The sequence below is a fragment of the Cupressus sempervirens genome, chromosome 5 (assembly GCF_028749045.1).
Source record: "Cupressus sempervirens isolate cs-2001-9-10 chromosome 5, ASM2874904v1, whole genome shotgun sequence".
In the NCBI taxonomy this organism is placed as follows: Eukaryota; Viridiplantae; Streptophyta; class Pinopsida; order Cupressales; family Cupressaceae; genus Cupressus; species Cupressus sempervirens.
The window spans coordinates 244,368,367-244,378,116 of NC_143122.1; positions in this window are offsets into that span (position 1 = coordinate 244,368,367).

The following is a 9,750-nucleotide window of genomic DNA, read 5'->3' on the forward strand; positions in this document are numbered from 1 at the left end:
ATAGGTGCTAGTCTGTGAAACACAAGATCAGGGATTGCCCTTTGGCTACGCCTAGGGTCAAACCCCAGCCTAAAGCGACGCCTGTCAAACAGGTCAAAGGAAAAAAAGAAGAATGGGTTACTGTTGGGTGCAAAGGCAAGCCTGCCTTGAATCCTTTGGCCCCCAAGCCATCTTATGCGATAGTTACCGTGATTCCTCCTGATTCCACCAAATTGTCAGCGCCTGCTAGCGTGGAGATGTCAGGGGCTTCTGTTCCACTTGTTTCGGTTTTGCAAGTTTCAAACCCTGCTGGGTCGTAGGGGATTAAGGCGGCTGCCAAGGCCTCGTCCTTGGTTGGGGCTTGTTCTCCTCTTGCAGTCTCTTCCATAGTACCACCAACAACAAGGCATTCTCACAGTCCTCCTGGACATGCAGAGATATCAGGGGTCAAACGGTAGGCTGTAAGTCTAGAGGATTTCCCGTCTGACTTCCACCTGGTTTCTACCTTTTTGCAGAATGGTTACTCCTCTTTAGAGGACGAGGATGATATGGAAGAGTTCTCATGAACTTCCTCTCTTGGAATGTTTGAGGTCTTACAGACCTCCCTAGAAAGTTCTATGTCCAGGATACCCATCATAGACTTGGGAATTTAGATTTTCTTTGCCTACGAGAAGTTAAGATTTCTGGTTTCATGCTTGCTACTACATGTCATGTCATTTGGCAGGATAGCATCATGTTTTCTTCTCAGCATGAAGCTGGCCGAGGTGGTGTAGTTACTCTCCTGTCATCTCGCCTTCATTCTGCTATTATTTCGCATGGTTCTGACCCCACACACCGTATTATTTGGCTTTTTCTTTCCATTAACAATCATTCTTTTGGAGTCATTAATGTTTATGCCTTCAATGATGTTGTGGAAAGGGCACAAATGTGGGTTTGGCTTGCTGACAACCTGCTGCCAGCTACTTGGGTCCTGTGTGGGGACTTCAATATGGTTGAAGTGGCCTCTGACAAAGATGGCATTTTGTCTTTCCATTGGATAGCTAGGGAAAGAGAAGCCTAGTTTTAAATGCGTCATAAATTGGGCCTTTTTTATCCCAATATTAGCTGCCATCATAATAGTGGGGCCTAGCACACTTGGTCCAATTTTTGAGCCGGTCTTGATCGCATATTGAAATGTCTTGATCGTGTTATGATCTCGGCGCAATCTTTTTTTTCCTTTTTTGAAGATCATGATCTACCTGTCATTCCCTTGACAGATGTGACGTTGTCAGACCACTATCCCATTTATTTTGGCATTTTTTGGCAAATAGATGTCCCCAAAGTGGCCAAGTCTTAATTCTTCCTCAACACATCTGTGCTATTGCATGCTTCCACCATCTCCCACATACAACGTGTCTAGAATTTGGAACCACGTCCACATTCCCATCGAGGTTGGATTGAATGGTGGAATGATGCCTTTACCAGAACGGCTCATTTTTTGCGCATCTATGGGCGTCGACTGGCAATTTTCAAAAAAAGGTCTTATGAAGCCAACACCCTTGCCCTCAAAAAAGCCTCTGAAGCACTCACCTTCAACCCCTTTGATGTGGATCTTCAAATTTAGCTTGCCAAGCTTCGCCATGAAAAGAAAATTGTTGATAACTATGTTGCTCGAGGAGCTCAAATCAAAGCCTGTCTCCACTAGTTGGAGGTTGGCGACAAAGCCTCGAAGGAATTTTTCTAGGCTCTCCGAGCCCTTCATACCAATGTTGGGATTAAAAAGATAAAACAGGGAACTGGTGTTCTTTCCAGTCTGCTTGACATCCTGCAAGCTTTTGTTCTTCACTATGAGAATGTTTTTTCTTCGCAGGGCCATTCGATTGCTCAGGAGGAGGCTCTCAGAAAGTGTATTACTGTTACTCCAAACCGCCTCACAGTTGAGCAACGCACTTTTTGTGAGCAACTCCTTTCCTTCCGAGACCTTAAAGAGGCAGTTTACTCCATGGCGAATGACAAATCCTCTAGGTGTGATGGATTTCCCTATGAATTTTACAAACATCTTTGGGAACAAATTGCTCCTGATCTGCACAAAGTCTATCTTGAAGCATACCATTCTAAAAGCTTAGGATATAAATAAAGGCAATATTAAATTCATACCTAAAGCTGGTGATCCTGAGGACATCTGCAACTGGAGGCCCATCACCCTCCTGAATGTGTCTTATAAGATCATTGCTAAGGCACTCTCTCTCAAAATCGGCCATATGCTTCCTCTAATTGTGCGGCCTGAACAAACTGGCTTCATCAAATCCAGGTATATTCTTGACAACATCATTGTTGTCTGAGAAGGTATGGAATGGGCCTGTAAGTCCAAGCAGCAGGCTATCTTTTTAAAGATAGATTTTGCTAAAGCCTATGATCACATTGAATGGCCTTTCATTTTGGCTATGCTTCAGGCTCTGAGTTTTGGTCCCAATTTCTTTCAGTCCATGGAGATGCTCTTTGGTGACACTAATGCTTGCATCACCATCAATAATTCACAATCTGAAGCTTTTGGACTTTTTCGTTGCATTAGACAAGGTTGTCTGTTAGCTCTAGCGCTTTATGTCCTTGCTGCTGAAGGTTTTGGTTATTTACTTCCTCACTTTGTGTCTTCAGTACTGGTCCGTGGCATTTCCTTGCCTGATTCTTCCTCCCAGTTAGTCAATGGTCATTTTGCTAATGATTCTTTTCTTACTCTTCTTGAAGATGAAGAAAACATAAAAAATGCTTTAAATTGTCTTGACACTTTTTGTCAAGCCTTTGGCTCTGCCATTCAATGGCATAAAACACTTTGCTACCGATAGTCTTTTTTGCTAGCTCCACCTTGGCTCATCCAATTCCAATGGAAATGGGTTACTCATGGAGAAATCTTCTACTTTTTTGGCATTCCCTTTTCTTTCCAGACTTCCCCTATGGAACTTTAGAATGTTGTGCTTACAAAGATTAGCAAAAAGCCTGATTATTGGATCACTAAGCCGCTTTCTCTTGCTGGTAAATTATAGATTTGTTCTAAGATTTTGGCTGCCACCCATGTGTATTATTCTTCTTGTTGGGCTCCCTCCAAAGCTTCCTATCTCAAATTAGAATGTTTTCTCAGAGATTTTCTTTGGGCCTCTGGTTCTAACCATCATGGTTTTCACAAAGTTGCTTGGGATTTCTGTTGTCTCCCAAGGGAATTTGGGGGTCTCGGCCTAGTTTCCATTCGAAAGCAGGGCCTTGCCCTCTATGCTAAATGGATTATTAGAGCTATTTTTGGAGATGAAGCTTGGAAAATTCTTTTCAGGCATAACATCTCTTCAGGCTTCCCTGCTAACAAACCGGCATGGAAGGGGATTGGTGTTACATTGTGATGAATGATCAGGAAAGTACTTTACATACTTCATAAATAGTGGGAAATTTTTTTTTTTGGGCAGTAGCCGACATGGTAGCCAACATGTTATAACCCTAAAGTGGTTTAATACTTTTATAAAAGGGCTTAGGGTTGGGTATTTTTCATCATGTGGTGATACAAAATTGGTTCTTGCGGCGATATTGAGTTGTAAGGGATTACAGATTGTAATCAAGTTGTAATCACTAGATTGTAATAAGATCGGACTTGCTGTTTGGTGGACATAGCCCAGGGATTGGGTGAACCACGTTAAATCTTGGTGCCTTGTGTTCATTTCTGTGTGTTCTATTATTTTCTATTATTGGTTATATTTGCATGTAGTTTTTATTTCTGTCTGTGGTTTATCCTAACAAGTGGTATCAGAGAAAGGTTGTCTTTCAGTTATCCTCTATAGGAAAGTCTCACGGTTAAGTGGGAGTCTCACAGTTGAGTGGGAGCAATGGCAGATGAGGGTAAGTTGAGGGTTGACAGGTTTAATGGGCAGAACTTCCAGTTATGGAAGATGCAAATGGAAGACTATTTATATTAGAAGGATTTATGGAAGCCGTTGGAAGGAAAAGCCAAGAATCAGGGAACTATGTTAGAGGCTGAATGGGATCTTTTGGACAGAAAGGCACTCAAAAGAATTCGATTATGCTTGGCACCATCGGTGGCATTTAATATTACAAAAGCAAAGATGACAGAAGATTTGATGAAAACCCTAGCGACATTATATGAAAAGCCCTCTGCTTCAAATAAGGTATTTCTCATGAAGCATTTATTTAATATGAAAATGGAAGAAGGTGGATCTGTTGCAGATCATTTAAATGAGTTTAATACTATTACTAGTCAATTATCTTCTGTGGGTATCAATTTTGATGAAGAAATTAGGGCTCTCTTGATTTTGTGTTCTTTGCCTGAAAGTTGGAATGGCTTGGTAATGGCGGTGAGTAATTCTATTCCTGGATCTAGTACCCTAAAATATGATGATGTGATCGGTGTTATTTTAAGTGAGGAAACTTGTAGAAAATCCTCAGGTGGATCTACATCAGGAAGTGCTTTAAATGCACAAAGTAGGGGCAGAATGACTAAAAGAGGAAGTAACTCTGGAAATTATGGGAAATCAAGAGGAAAGTCAAAGGGGAGGAGGTCTCAATCGAGAGGACCAAATGATTGCTGGTACTGTGGGAAACCAGGGCACAAAAAGAAAGATTGCTGGAATCGAAAGAAAAATGAAGGAGATAAATCAAATGGAGACAAGGAGGCAAATGTGGTAAGTAACAAATCTGAAGAGGATGCTTTGCTTCTGTCTTTAGAGAGTGTTGATGATTCATGGGTTTTAGATTCTGGTGCTTCCTTTCATGCTACATCTCATAGAGGTTATTTCATTGATTATGTCCAAGGGGATTTTGGGCTTGTTTATTTGGGGGATAATGAACCCTGTCAGATTGTTGGAAAGGGAAAAATTAAGATTAAGTTGCAGAATGAGAATCATTGGCTACAACATGAGGTAAGACATGTTCCAAAACTAAGTAGAAATTTAATTTCAGCAGGGCAACTTGGTGATGAGGGTTGTGTAGTTACTTTTAATGATAAAAATTGGAAGGTTTCAAAAGGTTCCCTTGTAGTAGAAAAAGGTGTGAAAGTAGGCACCTTATATCTTTGTACAGGTCATATTGTTCCTTCTACTTTGATTGTTTTAGAGAAAAATGAATATTCAGGAACAATTACTGCAGTTGAGCAGGGAGAACAAATAGCTGCTATAGATTCTGATACAACATTGTGGCACAATAGACTTGGGCACATGAGTGAGAAAGGTATGAAAGTACTTCATTCAAGGAAAGTTTTACCAGGTCTAAAATGTGTGAATATGGATTTTTGTGAAAGTTGTGTGTATGGAAAACAAAAGAGAGTGAGTTTTGTAAAGATAGGGAAGGAAAACAAAAAGGAGAAATTAGAGCTTGTGCATACAGATGTATGGGGACCAGCCCAGGTATCTTCCCTTGGTGGCTCTCATTATTATGTTACATTTATTGATGACACAACTAGAAAAGTATGGGTTTATTTCCTTAGACAGAAATCTGATGTATTTCAAACTTTTAAGAAATGGAAATGCTTGGTTGAAAATGAGACTGGTAAGAAATTAAAATGTCTCAGATCTGATAATGGTGGTGAGTATTGCAGTCATGAATTTGAAGATTATTTCTCCACTAATGGTATTCGTAGACAAAAAATTGTTCCAAGGAATCCATAGGAAAATGGAGTGGCTGAACGCATGAACAGGACTATAATGGAGCGTGCAAGGAGCATGAGGTTGCATGTTGGGTTTCCCTTACACATGTGGGCAGAGGCTGTCAATACTGCAGTATATTTGATTAATAGAGGTCCCTCTACTCCTTTGGGCTGTGGTATTCCAGAGGAAGCATGGACTGGTAAGAAGGTGAGTTATTCTTTTCTCAAGACCTTCGGTTGTGAAGCTTTTGCTCATATAGACTCTGAAAATAGAACCAAGCTAGAAGCTAAATCAAAGAAATGTGTCTTTGTTGGATATGGCATTAATGAATTTGGTTATAGGCTTTGGGATTTTGAAAATCTTAAAATTATTAGAAGTTAGGATGTCATATTCAATGAGAAAGTGTTGTACAAAGATCTATTGCAGCAACATGAGAAGAAAGAAGATGATTATGTAGTGTTGGATGATACTCCAAAAGCTGATGTTCTAGCCATTCCTCATGATATGCAAAAACTGCAACAACAAATACCACACACACCAGTGAATGTTAGATGGTCAACAAGGAAAATTAGACCTCCACAAAGGTTTATATGGCTTGAAGCAAGCACCTCAGCAATGGTATCTAAAATTTGACAGTTTTATGCATGAGCATGGATATAATAGGTGTCATTCAGATTACTATGTTTATTTTAAGAGGTTGGATGATGATAGCTACATTATTTTATGTTTATATGTTGATGATATGCTTGTAGCTGGGTCTAACATGGATCATATTAAGGGGTTGAAACGCCAATTAACACATGCATTTGCTATGAAGGATTTGGGGGCAGCAAAACAAATCCTTGGTATGAGGATTTGCAGAGATAGGAAGAATAGAACATTGACGCTATCTCAAGCTGATTATGTTGAGAAGGTGTTGCAATGTTTCTCTATGGAGAATGCTAAAGCTATTAGCACACCTTTACCTGGTCATTTGAAATTGACTAAGGAGATGTGTCCCAAGACACAAGAAGAAGAGGATAAGATGTCCAAGGTACCCTATGCTTCAGCTGTAGGAAGTTTGATGTATGCTATGGTATGCACTAGGCCAAATATTGCACATGTAGTGGGAGTCGTTAGCAGGTATATGAGTCATCCAGGATTTGAGCATTGGAATGCTGTCAAGTGGATTCTCAGATATTTGAGAGGAACATCCAATAAGTGTTTACATTTTGGGGGCTCTACTACTGATTTACAGGGCTATGTTGACTCAGATTTGGCTGGGGATATTGATACCAGGTAGAGTACTACAGGTTATGTCTTTACTGTTGGTGGGGCAGCCATGAGCTGGGTTTCCAGGTTATAGAAGATTAATGCTCTCTCCACTACAGAGGCAGAGTATGTTGCTGCTATAGAGGCAGCCAAAGAGATGATCTGGCTTCAATTTCTTCTTGGAAGAATTGGGACATTCTCAGAAGGATAATTATTTGTTCACAGATAGTCAGAGTGCCATTCATCTTGCTAAGAATTCAGCTCTGCATTCTAAGACCAAACACATACAGTTGTGGTACCATTTCATTCAGTCAGTTTTGGAGGAAGGATAGTTAAAGCTAGAGAAGATACATACCAATGACAATCCAGTAGATATGTTGACAAAGGTTGTAACAAGGGAGAAGCTAAACTCCTCTTCAGCTTCGGTTGGTCTTTTAGATTGAACATGAATAAAAGAATAGTAGAGTCCAGGATGGTTTGATCCAGTGGGAGCCCCATGCGGTAGTGGTATTGCTACAGGATCAGTCTCCAAGTGGGAGATTGTTGTTTAGTGTGGAGCCTAATCATTCCCCAAGTGGGAGATTGTTACATTGTGGTGACTGATCAGGAAAGTACTTTACATACTTCATAAATAATGGGGTTCGAGGCATCACCCCGAAAAATTTTTTTTTGGGCAGTAGCTGACATGGTAGCCGACATATTATGGCCGACATGTTATAACCCTAAAGTGGTTTAATACTTGTATAAAAGGGCTTAGGGTTGGGTATTTTTCATCATGTGGTGCTATGAAATTGGTTCTTGCGGCGGTATTGAGCTGTAAGGGATTACAGATTGTAATCAGGTTGTAATCACTGGATTGTAATAAGATCGAACTTTCTGTTTGGTGGACATAGCCCAGGGATTGGGTGAACCACGTTAAACCTTGGTGCCTTGTGTTCATTTCTGTGTGTTCTATTATTTTCTATTATTGGTTATATTTGCATGTAGTTTTTATTTCTATCTGTGGTTTATCCTAACAAGTGGTTTTTAGACCCTTCTCACTATGCGTGAACCAGTGGTCATACAAGGCTCTTTTGTTATAAAGAGCATCTGGAAAGCCTGGGAAGCTGTTAAACCTTGGCTTCGTTGGGCTGGTGATGAGTTTCACAATGGGCTATCTTTAAATCAACAGAACATTTGGTGGTCTCCCCTATTTGCCTTCCAGGGTACTCCTCTTGCCAAGACTCAAGGTGCTAGTGCTCTGAGTTTCTTTAAACGTGGCATCCACACTACCAAGGACATTTTTTCAAGAGTCACCATGAATTTTAGGTCATGGGAGGATATGCAAGTTCAATACTGCCTTGTTCGTGCCGATCGCCAGACTTATGACCTTCTGTTTTCTTCCATCCCTGTGCACTTACTTCATAAAGTGGGGGTTCAGTCTATTCGTCCTTGGTGGTATGATTGGAAGTGTTTTCCTGCCACTCCATTTACCAATTATAAGCCCAATATGGGATACAGATGGCTTTTGCCCCACCTTCCGATGGTGGGCACGCTTAATCAATGGTGGCATTTGCATTCTTCACTTTCTTAATGGAGAAAATGGTTCGACACCATTTGGAGTGCCATTACAGAACCTAAGATTGCTCACTTTGATTGGTACCTTGCCTTCCAAGGTCTTCCCCTGGGGCCTCAGCTCAAGCACATTGGGGTTCCTCATCCCAGATGCCCCTTCTGTGGCCAACCTGAGTCCTTTTTGCATATTTTTTGGTTTTGCAAGCGTGCTCAGAATTATTGGCACTGGATTCATGATTTTTTCAAGCCTTTCAAGCCCGAACCTTTTTCATGGCACATGATCCTGCTGGGTGATTCCCCCAGATTTTCTTGAAAGTTCTCCTAGATTTGGCATACTTTCAGGATGGAAATTTTTTTTTCTCTATGGAAAGATAGGAATGCATTTTTATTCACTCACAATTTTTTGGATGTTAACATTGCAATGTACACTAAGGCATGCATTTGTAACAATGTCATTATGCAGATACAGGTGCAAGCTAATAAAGTTGCCCTGGAGGTTGCCAACTTATAGGAATTGTTAAATCATTGGGGCAATGCTCCTTGTACCATTGCCAGAGTGCCTCTGGATGCCTCGACCGATGCCTCCTCATCTCGCGATCGTCATTCCTGATGCCAGTCCTTTGGCCGCCATTCACACACGCCACGATCCCAAGGTCCCTGCCACCGCTCTCCCAGCAGTGGTCATGGTGGTTGGAGGTGCCACTCTGCTTCCCCACTACATGGTGGTTCTGGTTGGTCCCTGGCTCCCCCCCCTGGGCGGGCTTTTGGCCGGTCTCCGGCTCCTCCCCCTGGACGGGTGCACTCTGGCAAGTTTCCTTGGCTGGCCTTGGCAATTTCTCCTCCACGGCCAGACAAGAAGGATGCAGAGATTGCGACTACCCTAGATCCTGCAAATGCTGTTGACGGCTGGACTGTTCCCAATCTGCCTCACAATCCCACTGATGCGTGGGGATTTCCTAATAAAGATGATCCTCCTCCCTTTGCTGGTACCGCCTTGGCAACTTGAGGTTGTTTAAAATGTTTTTTTTTTTTATGAATAGTTTATAGTTTCTGGCTGCGGCCATGTTGTTTGTTCCAACTTCGGTCAATTGAACTCATTCACGGGGTGATCCTATATCCCTCGGCCCTTTTTTGTGAATTGTAATCTTAGTAAATTTTATTAATTGAAAAGGACTATTCATAAAAAAAAAAAAACTTTTATTAAAGTAAACTTTAGAAAATTAGAAGTTTCTATTTTAAAGACATAAAACATTTTATTGAATGATAAATAGGTTTTCTAAAATATATTTTAAAAACATAAAACATTTTATTGAATGATAAATAGGTTTTTTTAAATATATACATTTAA